Source organism: Scyliorhinus torazame, chromosome 9 (genome assembly GCF_047496885.1).
Source record: "Scyliorhinus torazame isolate Kashiwa2021f chromosome 9, sScyTor2.1, whole genome shotgun sequence".
In the NCBI taxonomy this organism is placed as follows: Eukaryota; Metazoa; Chordata; class Chondrichthyes; order Carcharhiniformes; family Scyliorhinidae; genus Scyliorhinus; species Scyliorhinus torazame.
In genome coordinates, this window is record NC_092715.1 from 255,203,015 (window position 1) to 255,220,016 (window position 17,002).

Consider the following 17,002-nt stretch of genomic DNA (forward strand, 5'->3'; position numbering starts at 1 on the left):
AGTCCCAGGAGCCAACAAGCACCAAAAGGGAGGAGGAAGCACTGGAGACCATCCTGGCGCATTGCACAAGGAGACTATGATGGTCTTCAGCCCTTCTGAATGCTCCCTTCCTGACATTGCCCACTGTCCAGGAGAGGTGCCAGTGTAATGAGTAAAGGGTGAATTATTATATCAGTGTAATACAACCACTAGAGGGCACCACTAGTTTCCAGTATAAACACAAGAACTCAGGGAATCTTGGGTACTAGTAAGCAGAGCGAGAAAATGAGCACAGCACAGTCAAGATTAGATAGAAGTAATTAGTTATTACTTAAATATAAATTACTTTAATAGTTATTGTTCTGTGGAGTATGCAAACTCAATATTAATCGTTATTCAATAAATCAGTTTTACTTTTAAGTTAGAGATTAGTTGTTTCTTTATAATCACACCATAAGACCATTCTGGTTCACAAGGCAAAGAGTAACAATATATTACCAAAGAGTAACATAACAGGCAGAACAGGGTGGTTGGTGCCTGTGGCACCAGGCTCAGGCCCTTCAGATGATGCCCGCCAAGGGCATCACAGGCCAGAGGCCATGGAATGCAGGAGGGTGCCTCTACCTCATGTGCATTCTGGAGAGACACCGAGATGTGGCATGAGGCTCTGAAAAATTAATAAGCTTTAGAGGACCAGTGAATTGGCATGGGTGAAGTCACACACCATTAGTTAGGAATTGAAGCATTGTGAATAATCACCGAAAGATTGTGATCCCCATCTCACACTCAGGCAGGAGCTGGGGAGTCAGTCAGTGTGCTACCCTCAGGAGTCAGACTTAAACAGATTCCGAGGAGCACCACAGCTTTCTTACCGTGAATCGTTGTCACGATCCTGCCTCAAGAAAAGACCCACGAGCACCGCCAACCCAGGAACACCAATCTGGTGCGATGTCAAATAATTAAACTGATAAGAACAGTTACTACAGTTGATCTTAGCCAAGAGGTTGAGAAGCGATAAGACTCTAGATGGCTGGGGGGGGTGGTGGGGGGTGAAATCAAGGGTAGTTGGGATACAGGGAAATAACGGATCAGGCAGGGCTGGTTTTGAGGCTAAGGGTAAGGGGGTGTTAGCAGCTGCTGGACACAGACTGCTAATGGGTAAATCTGGAGGCTATGCGGGCCTCCCTGGTCCTTCAGCCCTGTCAGGCCCGGATCACCAGCGGTCCTCCTCAACGGCACTGACTAGGGCTCGTCCCCAAAAAATTCATCATGAATCTGTGAGGTAGTGAGGAAAAGAAAGGTCAACAACATAACCGGTCCCGGGAACCTCCAGCAACCCCCCCCCCCCCCCCTTCCCAACATCCCTACCCCTCCGGAGCCCTAAAGGCTGACCGACCATTACCATTCCCGCCATCCAGTGCAGTCTTGACCAGTTGCTGCCCATAATGCCTTGCTCACATGGTCACGGACACTGCCCCCCATGATGCATCAGACCCTTCAGGTCACCTGATCCCTCCATTCTCATCGGTGATGGCGTCCCTTACTTGCTGCTAAGAATGGATGTCAGAGGCTTAATTCACTCCTGGACCCAAATATGGAGTCATGTGGTCGATGGTGCCTGGCACCAGCCCACCTCTCACTCTGCCTGGCCTTCGACCCTCCGGCCCTGCCCATGACTGATACTTCACTTGACCCTTACTTGGAGATTGAGGAAGCTCCGATAGATCAAGGGTGATGGGCTTTTGAAAGGAGACACAGAATGCAAGAGGGCACAACTGCTTTCAGGAGGTGAGGATGGAAGCACCGTGGATGCTCAGACTTGAAGATGGGGCCACATCATCCCCGTCAAGTAACCACACTCCATACAGCAGGGCAGCCAATGTTAGGACCTTTCTCTGCAGGAAGAAATGAGGTGCACAATAACAACCCTCAACCCAGGCATTACCTTGACTGCCCAGCCCAGTGTCCTATGAGTGACATGCAGCCAGTCCCACAGGATGGAAAGCTTCAGACTTCCCTCATGTCTATATCAGGAGCTCAGATCCCCCAAGCTGGTGGCATCAAGGTGGATGACCGTGGCACTGTGGCACCATGGCAGCACCATTGCACAGTGGCACCATAGCACGGTGGCACTCCTGCAGAGATTTACCAAGACTCTGATAGGGGGGGGGGGGGGGGGGCCTCGAGGCTGCTTGCCTGATCTGTGGCAAATGTTTGCAAATAGAGACGTAACAATTGTCCAGGCATCTGCCTCTTTGCTAAGAGGTTGAAGTGAAACCACTGCCAAAAGATTTATATTCGATAAAGACATCTGGCATTTTGAGAAGCTTCACAAGAGTTTGAAAACCCCCCGAGAAAGTGGTAATTTAGGTTATCAGTCTTTTAGGTTATCAGTCTTGGAAAAAGGCCATGCAGGCAAACGAAAGTCAATGTTAAAAAAAAGGATATTAAAAAAGCACATTTGCTTTCTAGGAAGATTCAGAAACTTGCGAAGATGTTGCAGTTTGAAACAGCACCTCTTCAAAAGAGATTAGATCTTCAGAGTCAATGGACCGTGAAGAGCTATAAAAATAAAGCTAATCCCTCTGAAATAGCCTGGTCCTGTTCATCAAGAAGAAGTGTATAAAAAGGGCTGTGCCATTGAATGTAAACAATGCAGTTCAAAACTTATGCTTCTCAGCAAGTCCTGGGCCAAGTTAAAATAGAATGTGAACAAAACACATCATAGAATCCCTACAGTTGCAGAAGGAGGCGATTGTGCCCATCGAATTTGCATCAACTGTCTGAAAGAGCAACCGATGAAAGTCCACACCCTCACCCTATAAGTGTAACCCCACCTAAAAGAGCAATTTATCATGGCCAATCCACCTAACTTGCACATCTTTGGACTGTGGGAGGAAACCAGAGCACCGGGAGGAAACCCACGCAGACACGGGAGGAACATGCCAATCACCCAAGGTCAGAATTGAACCTGGGTCCCTGGAGATTTGATACAGCAGTGCTAATCATCGTGCCACTCGAAGCGAACTCTTTTATCTTTATCTGACAGATCATTGATGTTGACATTGTCCTGTGAGAATATCTTCAAGAAATGGGTGTTTAGCAAATAGCTGTAGTGATGTCAGTGTGGGTGGAGCTGGGCTGTGTCTGCTTTTACTTTCGCTTTGAGTGTTTTTGGTTTTGTTTTAAGAATCGGAGCTGCATCCAGCCAAACGAGGTGAAGAGCTGCAGGAAAAGCAAGCAGCTATATAATGATCTCTCTCTCTCTACAAGCTAAGGAATGTCTCCAGATAATTGAGGATTTCAATGTAATACCGGTTTCTGTAAAGCATTTAAACCGGTCTTTATTTTTAAAAAGGGATTTATCTTATGGATGTTGCTTAGGAAAGATTAAGGGTTACTTAGAGTACTGTATTCTTCGGGGGAAGTTTTGAGTTGATAGTTGCCAAGATGTTTACTGTGTGTTTATAAAATGTTAACTGGATTCATATAATAAACATTGTTTTGTTTTAAAAGTACTTTAGATCTCTGTTGCATCACACCTGTAGAGTGGGTCCTTGTGCTCCCCATCACCAAAATCTATTACAAGTTGTGGGTCAGGTGAACTCCATGGTACACTTTGGAGTTCTCCAAACCCTGGCCCGTGATAACATGGCAGATCATTAATATTGACATGCCATTGATATTGACAAGCTTTTAAATTAGCTAAAACAACTGGCCTGGGAAGGGGCAGTCCAAACTGGACACCAATCACTCTAATTAAACAAGGACCAAAGGAAAGGGTGGCAGACTATGCACAGAGGATGTTTGAGGCATACAAAACTCTCGGGGTTAGCTGCCCCTCACCGAGATGACAAAAGTTTTCGAAATGTTAACTGATGAAAATGGTCCGCATTGAAGCAGGATTGTTGGTCATGGGCATACCAGTGTGGCACACATCCAATCAGGCCCTCACCTGGGCAATGAAAGCTGATGCTAATTCCGGGAAGGGTCACAAAGGCGAGCCCCATGGAAAGGATAGACGGAGAAAGGCAGTGCTACAACTGTGGGAAGGAAGGTCATTTTGCCAGAGAGTGCAGGTCCAAGGAAGAACAGAGGTAGGCCTGCCAAGATGCCAAAATTGCCAAAAGTAGGGACATAGCCAGAAAGAATGCTGGGCAGGAGGGGGAGGCAAGAAGGGCCAAGGACCCAACACCGTAAAGAATAGTGGGGTGTTGGGAGCCACCGTCTCAGCTGACGATCTGTCAAAATGTTTGGGGCCATAAAACAATGATGATGCGCGGTCCTCAGGGGTATAAAGAGAGGGATTCCCGGATATTTATTGACACGCCGTTAGGGGACCAGCAGTGTACGATGTTAACAGATACCAGAGCCTCAATATCTATAACAGACATATACCTACCCCTAACCCATATAACCACCCAGATACGGTGGGGGCAGGGGGGGGGGGGGGGGGGGGGGGGCAAGAGATGGATTTTGTGTGGCAACCTTGAGCAAGCCCACTCCCCTCGAGATTCACGATTTCATGCTACAAATCCAGATTTGGGCATGCAAGACAGCCGAGGGGACTATATTAGGGATAGATTGGTTAGATAGACAAAGACCCACTGCATTGAATGGTGGAGGCCTTACTCAGTGGACCGATGGGGAAGAAAGATCAGACGCTAAGCCCCAGGTATCGCCTCGGTGACCGTAGAATGACGACAACAGCGAATATGGGGAATAATAGTGCAGGCGTACCCCAGTGTGGGCACAGGGGAAGCAAGGGGGTGGGAAGATGGAGGTGCCTCCCATTAAGGGAGACCCACATTCACCTCACCAGCAGTACCCCATTAAGAAGGAGGCCGTGGAGGCAGTAAGGGTCATAGTGCCCGAACTACAGGAGCAAAGAATAGTGAGGAGAATCGACTCCCCCACCAACTCCCCTATTTGGCCAGTGAGGAAACCAGGCGGCTTGTACCGTCTCACAGTAGATTATACCAGCCTCAACCAACATACCGCGAGGGAATACCCCATAGTGGTGAACACAACCACGATATGGAATAACCTCCGCCCAGAGTGTTTTCGGTATTAGACATAGCCAATGAGTTCTGGTCCATCCCAGCATGCGAGGGACATCAGGAAAGACTGGCATTCACAGTACGAGAGGACTAATACACCTAGACCTGGTTGCCCCAAGAGTTTCACAATTAGTCCGGCCATATTCCATAGATACATGGCCCAGATTGACCTGAGCGAACACAGAGCTCCATGTTCCAGTATGTTGACAACCTCCCGACAGCATCAGCGGGGCAGAAAGATCACATACTAGCCCTCACCCAGGCAACCATGCAGCAGGCTGGCCTTAAAATCAACCCGAGGAAGGAGGAGTCCCGTTGTGGCAGTGATACACCGTTGAGCATAGGACGGTGCCATGTGGGCAGTAGAGACATAGGAACCTAAACTATTATACTCTTAGAATTTACAGTGCAGAAGGAGGCCATTCGGCCCATCGAGTCTGCACCAGCTTTTGGAAAGAGCACCCCACTTAAGCTCACGCCTCCACCCTCTCCCTGCAACCCCATCTAACCAAAGGGCAATTCTGCGCGGCCAATCCACCAAGCCTGTACATCTTTGGACTGTGGGAGGAAACCGGAGCACCCGGAGGAAACCCACAGGGAGAACGTGCAGACTCCGCACAGACAGTGACCCAAGTCGGGAATCGAACCTGGGACCCTGGCGCTGTGAAGCATAGTGCTAACCACTGCCCACTCCGAGATTCAGGATTTCATGGTAAAATTCCATGAGGGTAATGCCCCTCATTCCATAGTGCTGCTCAAGAAGTAGGGAATTGAAGGGCGGTTTCGGACGGACAGCCTGCCGGCAAAGTGGGAAAGTGTGCTACTCCCAGCGGATAAGCGCTTACAGATCGTAAAAAGACTCTGGCCTCAACCCCGCACCCATGGTAGTTAGTGAAGGTACGGAGCTTATTCATTTGGAGGAAGTTGATTAAGGCAAGAGTGGCGGGATAGCAGAAGAACCATTAGAAAGAGGGGAGCTATATGTAGACGGATCCAGGAAATATCATGAGGGGATCCCACACACAGCATGGGTGGTAGTGGATAGGATGGGCACCGTTACAAGGAAGCCAAATCCGCTCAAGTGGCCAAACTGATAGTTTCACAGAGCGGTTTCACGGAGCGGTTCAGGACACTTTCCGTGATCAGGAGGACAAGGATCTGGTACCAGTGTCCTCAACTATGAACGAGGAAGGAGAGCTTTCATGAGGATAGGCAACGATATCCAAAAGGTATAGTTTATTACACAAGAGGGGTCCACCACAACAGGTATCAGTTAATGGCCATCTTGCATCTATTTTTTGACCAAGAGCATATATAGCCTTAACGGAGGCATTGCACCTAACCGAGGGAAGGAGGGCTAACATCTACACCAATAGCAGTTACGCATTTAGAGTAATTTCGGATTATCTGGTAGCTTGGGCTTGATGGGGATACAACTTCCTCAAGGGGGCATGTACAGCATGTGAAGGACAGGCATATAGTAGCACCCCAATGTACAAGGCATACTTTACTGAAAGTTTACCATGGGCTAGCACACATCAGAAGAGATAAAATGATTGATACATCCATGACAATACATCCATGACATCGGGAAGCCTGGCCAGGTCAGCATCCCCAAAGCAAGAAGTCTCCATGCTGCCATCCTAGACGGAGAGCGAGTGCTGAGGGAACATTTCAAAGCAGTTCCCCATCATTAGTGGCGAGCAGCTGAAGTACGAGTCGGATGAATCAGACTGCGAGGGAGCCAGGCATGTCGAGATTCATGTAGGGGCTGATTTCATGCACCAAGTATGGGTTAATACAGACCGCAATCTCGCCATTACAGCTGATGTAAACCACCCTACTAAAAACTCGCCCAAAACACCGGTCAGTGCCAGCAGTCTACAGAAGACAGGAATGCAGTCCTGCAAGATTAATGACCTATTGCATTCTGAAGAGATTAAGCACTCCCAGTCTCCCCTCTGCACTCCACCCTTCAGTCTCTCTTCTCTTTCTCCTCTCTTCCCACCCCCCCCCCCCCTGCCCTCCCACAAGCATCCTCAAACCATCCTGGCATTTCTCTTCAGAACCTTTCCCTCCTTTCACACAGTACCCATACATGCCAGGCGGCCAACTCACATCAGCCGCCTGTGTTCCTGCAGGAGAAACCCTCCACAACCAACAAGAGGAGAAGACATTGCAAGGATCCTCCTGTTTAATCCCCATCTGTTCCTCTTTCTGTTAACCTGTTCACTGTTGCCATTTTTTGTCCATGCATGGTTAATGCCTTGGCAACAGGAAACCTCAGCAGGATCTGCTGTCTGATGACCCAGGCTGACTGGTTTGGCAGGTGGCCCAGAACCGGTTGTCTCCGGAGTGTTTCGTCGGAAGAGCAGCTTTTACTTCTGTTTTGGTCAGATGCTGGTGGGTCACAGCCCGATATCTCGCTCTCATCTAATGGATTCTGTCTGAAGGTAGAAAATAAAGACTTCGCTCTTTCCACAGCTAGACTGAACAGCAAGGGAATCCAGTCCAGCACCAGCTAAAGGCAGGGTCAGTTTAAATTTTTTTTTTAAAAAAATCTCGTGTGGGGAACTCTGTTCTTACCTCAAGTTGAGGTTGGGTTGGTCATTCTGGTGGAGTTGGAAACAAGAATTAAACAGGCCTGCGGCAGATCCTTTGGAGTTAAGGCCCAAAAGGTTAATAAAAGTTCAAATGACTCCCCACCCTGGAAGTCCTGATTGAATGTTACCGCCAGAAGATCCTCATTAGCAATCCAGTTGGTGGCTTTGATCACCAAGCTTCCTGGGAAGACAGTCTACTGCAACACCCTAGACAGCAGAAGCAAAGACACTAATCTTTCATTTCAATTATCATTTCACCACTGGAATTGACCGTGCACTCGCCTAGGGTGTTGTAACAACATGCGGTGAGATGCCTGAGCTGAGGATCCTGACTCTGTCTGAGGAAAGACCCACGGAGCTTGCAGGGGAGCAGCAGAGGCAGGCCTGCCCCAAGAGCAAGGTGGGCCTGCAAGAGAAAAATGAGTCACTGCACCTTCATCCAGATGACTAGTGTCAATTGAGTTTGGTGCTGTCCTAGCCCTTGACCAGGCCATGTACTAATACCATGTTCCTGCAAGACAAGGAACATCACCCAAAGGGCAAGACCCCTCCACCAGCAGTGTCCCACCACCCACCTTCGACTCTACCTCAGAATACGTCGTTGGAGGACAGCATGTCAGGGCCATCACCCGCACAATCCACCATCGCAGGGACACACACCTTGGTGGGTACGCTCTGATCTCAGAACGAGACACGGCTCTGCGGACAGTTTGAAAGGCTATAGCTGGTCACTCCAGGACGAGGAATAGGGCACAGAGTTGTATTCTCGGAGATGGGAGCATTCCATATTCAGCTGGAATCCAACAGCCACACAGCAGCGTAGGGAGCTGAAAGTGATCCCTCCGGGAATGGGGAAACCAGACTGTGCATTATTTGCAGTTGACAGTGCAGACTAGTTACATAAACCCAATAAAACCCAAATCAGAGAGGAATGGAATCATGAATTGCGACTGGGCCAACAGCCCTTTGTGGTGATGGTGATGGTCCCAAAGTGCTCCAAAAGTTTGGATTGTCAAGTTTGTTGACCGTTAAACCAACTTTGCTTTCTCAGCAAAAAACATTTCTTAAATAGTTAAGGTGCAAGTGCCTGTGTTGAAAATCAATGTCAGTGGAATACAGAGAGCCATGACTACAATTAGGAGGTGCCAATCACTTTTAGAAGAGAATAAATGATTCATTGCCTCTAATGAATAGGTGAGAGCAGAAAAAGACTTGTGAATTCCTCTACTGGTCATTGGGTATGTCAAGGGAAGCCAGTTTGATAATTTAAATGATGAAAGGGGCTATATTCCTGCTCTCTCATAATTGATGGGTAGGTTTTTGTATTTGCACAAGTCTTGGGGGTTGTGAACTTGGCATTAAAGCTAGATGATTTTAAGGCAGCGTTGCCATAGTTACCAGTCTGTCAGCAAGGCCGCAGCACAACCTATTTCATTTTGCTTTGATGATCTGGTGTTTGAAATCTCCTGACTCTTTGTGCTGATGGTATTCATATCCAAAAGTCTATTCCAGCTGCTCCGGTCATATTTACATACCAATTCTTCTCGCACAACACTTCGGTAGGCGATGCACTGAAATAAGGGCTCAAACAAGGAGGATGATAAGAGTGAGTTGGCAAAAGCAGCAAGCTCATCATCCACTGAACTTCCAACTGAGTGCATGATGGGCTTCAAGCTAATGTTATATATGCCATCTGATATCCTGGCACTTGGGCATGGGCAACATTGCGAGTTTGTATACTCAAACCTCAAGCAGGCAGCTCTGCGAGAACTCACACTCCGGGGTAGGTTTTAATGTGGCAACCATTTCACGGTTCAGTCACACAGCTCATATTAATCCATGCCATTAAACTCTTGAGGCATGCAGCCCTCCCATCTTGCCATCACCGTGTCAATGGGCCACCTCGACAAACACAGCCAGGCCCCCCTCGGCACTCAGCTAGCTGCCCACCTCCTCGCCAGCCACAGCCTCGGCCCTCACCGGTGGGGGGGGACCTGGGAGCTCCTCAGCTACACACTGACCACTACGGAATCGCAGCCATCTTCCATTGTTCAACCGCAGCATCAAGACCCATCATGTGTTGGCGTGCACGACCCAAACATCAGGGCATCTGGCAGAGGCTGCGGATAAGGTGTACAAACCGGCCCAATAACACTATGGAGCGGGTTGGAAGTTTGATCCCTGTTCTACACAGAAGATAATGAAAGATATCTCAATTAGAGATGAGATTAGGAAACAAACATGAAATATGTAGAGAACATTTTGTTCCTTACAAGTATTTACAGCACAGAAGCAAGTTATTCATTATGTTTATGCTGTAACATGAGCTTCCTCCCATCCTTCATTACCACCTTCGACAATTGTCATTGTGGTGGTATGTATTAGGGGTATTAAGGTACCCTGTGATGCCGGGAGGCTATTGGTGGATAGACACTGGATCCTGATTGGATCAGCCGCCTGCTGGCTCCACCCAGTAAGGCGGAGTGTACAAGAGCCCATGTTCTCCCAGCAGCCGCATTCTGTAACTGAGCTGCTGGGGAACAAGTCTGCGTAATAAAGCCATCGTTCGACTCCTTCTCATCTCGTCTCGTGAGTGATTGATTGAGCTACAGTCATGAACATTTTAATCACGGAAAATGGTTCATCAAGATCAACATTCTGGAGGAATTTGTATTAAGAACTCTGGAAAAGACAAAACTTTACCAGAGAGGGTTAATTAAGCAGTTGTAAAGAAGTGAGAAACCTCTTGACCTTGGTGAACTGTTTGCAAAAGGGTCACTTGGTGGTTTATGACTTTGAAAAGAAAATGTCTGGAATTTTTTTTTTCCCCCCCCTAAAAGCGGATTTTGGTTTGGAGGAATAAAGAAACTGCTTGGGAAAAGAACACACCAGCTCCCGTAGTCCATTCTCAGAGAATGGACGTTGCTCCGATATCACCACATTCCAAAGTTGACTGACTGGAAGGTTCCCTCGAGTCTGCCTGTAAAGTAACGCAAGCGTCATCAATTACCACAGACCGTTGCCGAGAAACCCACCGTACAATCTGGGTGCCATTTTAAAAGGACCATCCATTTCCCTTGACCTATTTACTTTTAACCTTTTGGCATATTTCTTCTATTTTATTTATGTGTGTGTGGGTGAGACGTTAGTTATGGCATTTAGAAAGAGCAACAAGGTTTCCTTGTCCACTTGACACATTTGTTTTTTTTAAAATAAAGTAATAATTGTGTTGTTGGAGATTAGTAAGTAAACTTCAAATGTGGCCAATTAGCTAACTAGACAAATCAATTAATATATGTGTTGTGGCCTGTGGAGTAGTGAAACTAGAGACTGCACGCCCCCCATCTCAATTGGAACAAAACCATTCTATTGCTTTCTCCCTCATGTACTTACCTAGCTTCCCTTCAATACATTTCATCTCAGCTACTCCCTTGTGGCAGCATCCTCCAGGTTCCAAACGTTACAGGTAAAGATTTTCCTGCAGTCCCCATTAGATTTATCAGGTCACCCCTTGTGCTTCCCTTTTCTGGAGGGATTTGAGACCTGCCGTTAGAACATCTCAGTTCTGGTAAACCTTACATACTGAATGCTTCGACATCCTGATACAATATTGAGATAAGAATTCTCAGTACTCCAAACATGGTCTAATCAAGGTTTAATCATGAGCGGGAAAAAAAATCAATTATGGGATTTTCCCCCCCCTCCCCCCCCCCCCCCCTCATAAGGGGGAATGTGAGGAAAAATCTTTTTACCCAGAGGGTGATGACAATCTGGAATGCACTGCCCGGGAGGGTGTTAGAGGCAGGTTTCCTCATCTTTTACAAAGTACTTGGCACGTCATAACATTCAAGGCTATGGGCCAAGTGCTGACAAATGGGATTAGGTATGTAGGTAGGTAGGTCAGGTGCTTTTCCCATGTCGGTGCCGATTCAATGGGCCAAAATGCCTCTTCAGCGCTTGTGATTAATACGAGTTTAACTTCGCTGCTCTTCAATTTTGGGACTTTTTGCTTGCCCAGTTTTCTTAAACGGAATTCTATTTCAGATTTGGTAACTTTTTAATCTGTTCATGAGAAACCATTTCATGCTTTCCTGGAAAGTGGAATGACTTGACTTGGCATCCTCCGAGGGGATTGGATCACCGGCATCCTCAGAGGGGATTGGATCACCGGCATCCTCCGAGGGGATTGGATCACCGGCATCCTCCGAGGGGATTGGATCACCGGCATCCTCCGAGGGGATTGGATCACTAGCATCCTCCGAGGGGATTGGATCATCAGCATCCATGTTTCAAGGGATTATTTCTGCAACCTCGACCATTTAGTGGTATTATTAAGATGGAGCATCCCATTCCGAAAACAAAATATTCCAAAATCCACACTTTGTACGAGCGTGCTGCACATGCAGAGTTCCCAACGTGCACCGCACTTGCGCAGTGTTTTCCAAAACCTACAAAGATTCCAAATCCGTTACACCCAACCAAGCCCCAAAAACATTTTGGATAAATTTATCAGCACAATATTAAACTCTTACATCACATCTGAAGATAGCCTACAATTACCCCTTAAACAATACAGTCAATACAATACCCTGTATTTGATAGTTCCCCACGGTAGGCTACTGAAGAAAATACAGAAGCTGTGTGAGATTTAGCAGTTTGGATCAGAAATTGGCTGGCTGGAAGAAGACAAAGGGTGGTGGTTGATGAGTCAGTTACTAGCGGTGTACCACAGGGATCTGTTTTGGGGCCACTGCTGTTTGTCATTTTTATAAATGACCTGGAGGAGGGCGTAGAAGGATGGGTGAGTAAATTTGCAGATGACACTAAAGTCGGTGGAGTTGTGGACAGTGCGGAAGGATGTTACAAGTTACAGAGGGACATAGATAAGCTGCAGCGCTGGGCTGAGAGGCGGCAAGTGGAGTTTAATGCAGAAAAGTGTGAGGTGATTCATTTTGGAAGGAATAACAGGAAGACAGAGTACTGGGCTAATGGTAAGATTCTTGGTAGTGTGGATGAGCAGAGAGATCTCGGTGTCCATGTACATAGATCCCTTAAAGTTGCCACCCAGGTTGAGAAGGTTGTTAAGAAGGCATACGGTGCGTTAGCTTTTATTGGTAGAGGGATTGAGTTTCGGAGCCATGAAGTCATGTTGCAGCTGTACAAAACTCTGGTGCGGCCGCATTTAGAGTATTGCGTGCAATTCTGGTCGCCGCATTATAGGAAGGATGTGGAAGCATTGGAAAGGGTGCAGAGGAGATTTACCAGAATGTTGACTGGTATGGAGGGAAGATCTTATGAGGAAAGGCTGAGGGACTTGAGGCTGTTTTCGTGAGAGAGAAGAAGGTTAAGAGGTGACTTAATTGAGGCATACAAGATGATCAGAGGATTGGATAGGGTGGACAGTGAGAGCCTTTTTCCTCAGATGGTGATGTCTAGCACGAGGGGACATAGCTTTAAATTGAGGGGAGATAGATACAAGACAGATGTCAGAGGTAGCTTCTTTACTCAGAGTAGTAAGGGTGTGGAATGCCCTGCCTGCAACAGTAGTGGACTCGCCAACACTAAGGGTATTCAAATGGTCATTCGGTAGACATATGGACGATAAGTGAATAGTGTAACTGGGCTTTAGAGTGATTTCACAGGTCAGCGCAACATCGAGGGCCGAAGGGCCTGTACTGCGCTGTAATGTTCTATGTTCTGTGTTACTTGGATAAAGTAAATTACTGCGGATGTTGGAAACTGATACCAAAGAGAAAATGCTGGAAAATCTCAAGGCAGGTCTGGCAGCATCTGTAAGGAGTAAAGGAGATAACGTTTTGAGTCCAGATGACCCTTTGTCAAAGCTAAAAGGCATAGAAAGTGGGAGATATTTATACTGTAGGGTGAGGGAATGAAAGATGAGTCACAGCTCATAGCTACAGAAACTAAGAGTGTGAAGAGGGTAATGGGTGCCTGGAACTCGCTGCTGGAGGTGGTGGAAGCAGGGATGATAGTGACGTTTAAGGGGCATCGTGACAAATACATGCATGGTCGGCGCAGGCTTGGAGGGCCGAAGGGCCTGTTCCTGTGCTGTACTTTTCTTTGTTGTTTGAATGGCAGTCCCCAGAGAATAAAATAGATTTAATTAATATACAAAGGTGTTAAACAGGGTGATCTTCTATCTATCCTGTTTTGCATTGCGCTGGGCCCCCCAATTTGCTCTTTTTTAGGATGTGGGACTCAGTTTGTCTGCCAATGAGGGGCGAGTCATTAGTTGCTCATCGCAGATGACATCGCTCGCCTGGCTGGCTGATGGAGAAGAACTTGGGCCTTGAAGAATTCTGCTGATGCACTGGATTAGAGGTGAACGCTTACGAGATCAAAGGGTTCCATTTTATCTCCAAGAAAAAAGACCTTCCTCTACAACACAAAGGGAAACGGGAGATTGGAACGAGGACCGATTGGATACATTCCACCAGATAGTACAGAAATGTATTTGGGAGCAAGAATCGGCCCATGGGCCAGGATCACCTCTAGGTGGAGCGTTTGAAAGGGTTCGACCTCTGTCCCAGCCAAGTTGGAAATGTTGACGAAGAATATGGTATCAAGGCTGTACTTCCACCTGACTTTGGCAGACGTGTCGCAGAACACAAACCGACTATTTTAAAGTAGTTGTAGAAACAGTGGGTTGAGAAGTTGGAGATCCGGATTCAGTCAGCAGTTATTAGGAAGTTAGAATCTACAGACATGTCTCCAGACTCAGTGATTGGAGCAGCGACAGAGTACAGCGCGGAGACACCACCAGGAAAAATGTGCGTTGTCAGAGGGACCTGAAACGTCCATCGAAAAAGGGACCTCCAGTGATGGGTGATGTGCTGAGCAGTTACACATCAGGTGGCTCTTCTCCCAACCAGAACCAAAAAAAGGTCACCTTTTCCTCACTAACTGAGGAAACAGCAACGGAGAAGATGCCGGCGAATGGGAGCTTGAGGGGCCAAAGAGAGGGCAGAAAGGGCCATAATCAGTGGGCGGACAAACCGGTGGACCCACGAGGCAAAGGTGAAGGTCCCGGCCGACCAAGAGCGGGGAAGACCAGCGACCTGAACACCGGCACCAGCACCATGAAGGAGGCGATTAAAACCAAGATCCATTGGCAGTGATGGAGGAGATGGTCTCCCTACATCGATGGGCTGCGAAAGAAAGTGGAGGCACAGAAAAGGATGATCCAAAACCTCAAGGAGAGAGAGAGAGAGAGAGAGAGCCTCAATGACCAGAGCGACAGGATTGTTGCTCTGGAGGTAGAGGTGAAAAGGTTGGTGGTGGCCCAGGGGAGTTTGAAGGGAAAGGTAGAGGACCAGGAGAACAGGTGGCGGCAGAATATGCGAATTGTGGGCCTGCTGAAGGCATCAAGGGCAGAGGCCTGACAGACTATATCGCCCAAATGCTGGGCAACTTGGTCGGAAGGGGCAATTTCTCCAACCCCCCAGAACTCGACAGGGCAGTGTCACTCAGACCAAAGTCCGAAGCGGGGAAGCAGCCGAGAGTGATTATAGCAAAGCTGCACCGATACCAGGATCAGTAAAGAATCCTGTGCTGGGCCAGGCAAACAAAGGCGTGCACATGGGAAGGGCACAAAATCCAGGTCTCTCAGAACATTGGAGCAGACCTGACAAAGAAATTTTAATTAAAGCAAAGTTGCCGCTCTACTGGAGTGGGGTGTGGTTCGGCATGGCAGCGATGAAGGTGTCGGAGCAGGATTGCTGGAAGGCAGAGACAGAATCAGAGACTTGTAGTCTTGGCTCTGTGTTTGCGTGGGACTGTACTGCCTCATTCTGCCCCCAAAAAAACAGGTACAGAGAGAGAGAGGATAGGGAAAGCATGCGAGGGGGCAGAGAGAAAAAACAGGCAGTCAGAGGGTACAGATTGATGCACTATTACGATGAGACGAGAGTAGAATGTAATCAAAGCTTTATTACACAGGTGTGGCCTCCTACAGCAGCTTACGAAATGGCTGTTTGCACACACATTTATACTCCGCCTCCTGGGCAGAGCCAGCAGGCAGGGATCTACCCCCGTACCTGTAGTACAGGGGCCTTACCGTAATATCCATATATACGCACAATATAATGCAACAGTGGTGACTACCACACAGATAAAGGGCTAGGCCGCACGGTAGAGAGGGGGAGTGCCTGGCCCGGAGGGGGGGGGGGGGGGGGGGGCGGCAAAAACAGTGAACAGAACAGAGACTGAGGGCTGTATTCTCCATTCTGGAGACTAAGTGTTGTCGCCGTCGTGAAAAAGATGGAAGTTTCACAACGACATGATCAGGTCCACAGCTGCAACGATTCAACCGCTCCCAAGGGGCTAGCGCGGCATATCGTGAAACTCCACGATTCGCCGGTTCAGTGATTGACACCGCACCTTGGCTGCACGTTATAATCATTCTCCCCCACCCACCCAAGCGTCGCAGCCAACATGGCCACAAGTAAGTCAGTGCCACACGCTTCCGGGACACCGAATTGTAAACCCTCCTCGACTCAGATGCCATCGTTCACCGTGCCTGGGTGGCGATGGGAGCCGCCGTCAGCGAGGTGGCCCGGATTGGAGACCAGTGCAGGAAGAAACCGCGCAACCTCGTCAGGGAGGCCAGGGTGAGTACCCAGCAGTGCGCCCCTGGCACCAAGCGCACACCATTCTCCCCCACCATACACACAAGCGTCGCAGCATGGGCAATGGCTGCGACGCCAGTGTGTGGGTGGGGGAGAATGACTAATGTGCAGCCGTGGTGGGACATGAAATCACTGCCCAACATTCAGTTCAGAGAATGGAGACCCCCCCCCCCCCGACTGGTTGCAGTTCCCAATGACAAACATGTGTGCCCATCCCAACCCTCCATGCCTCACCCCCATCCAGCTGTCTGACCATGTATGTTGCCTTGGGTCTTACAAGACCAGCCATGGATGGGCCCAGCCCACAAAGGACCCTACCCCCGCCAGCCAATGCCAGATCCAGTGCCCCCCAGATAGCAGAGCACCGACTGGGAGAGCAGCCGGAATACCAGCCCTCTGCCCGAGACCCAGGACACCATGGAGTTCGGGTCAGAGGAGGACACAGACTTTCCGTCACTGCTGTCCCTTACCATCTCAGAGACTATCGCCTCAGTTGGGCAAATTAGTGAAGAGGCTCCTGGGACACTCACTCGTGCGCACCACGCGGTCGCAAGATACCCCAGGGCCCCGTGATCCACATTACTCGAGGACCTGATAAATGGAAGCAAGGAAGGGAGAAACTCTGGGAAAATCTACAGACTACTACTGGAAAGAACGACACTGCCACTGGACGAAGCCAGGCGAAAAAGGAGACACGAACTTGGGGCAAAGG

At 48.4% G+C, this 17,002-nt stretch overlaps 1 pseudogene; it reads right to left on the reverse strand.

Annotated features, from left to right (window-relative positions):
- Positions 1–880: 880 nt before the first annotated feature.
- LOC140430150 (U2 spliceosomal RNA) lies at positions 881–995 on the reverse strand (annotated as a pseudogene).
- Positions 996–17,002: the final 16,007 nt, after the last annotated feature.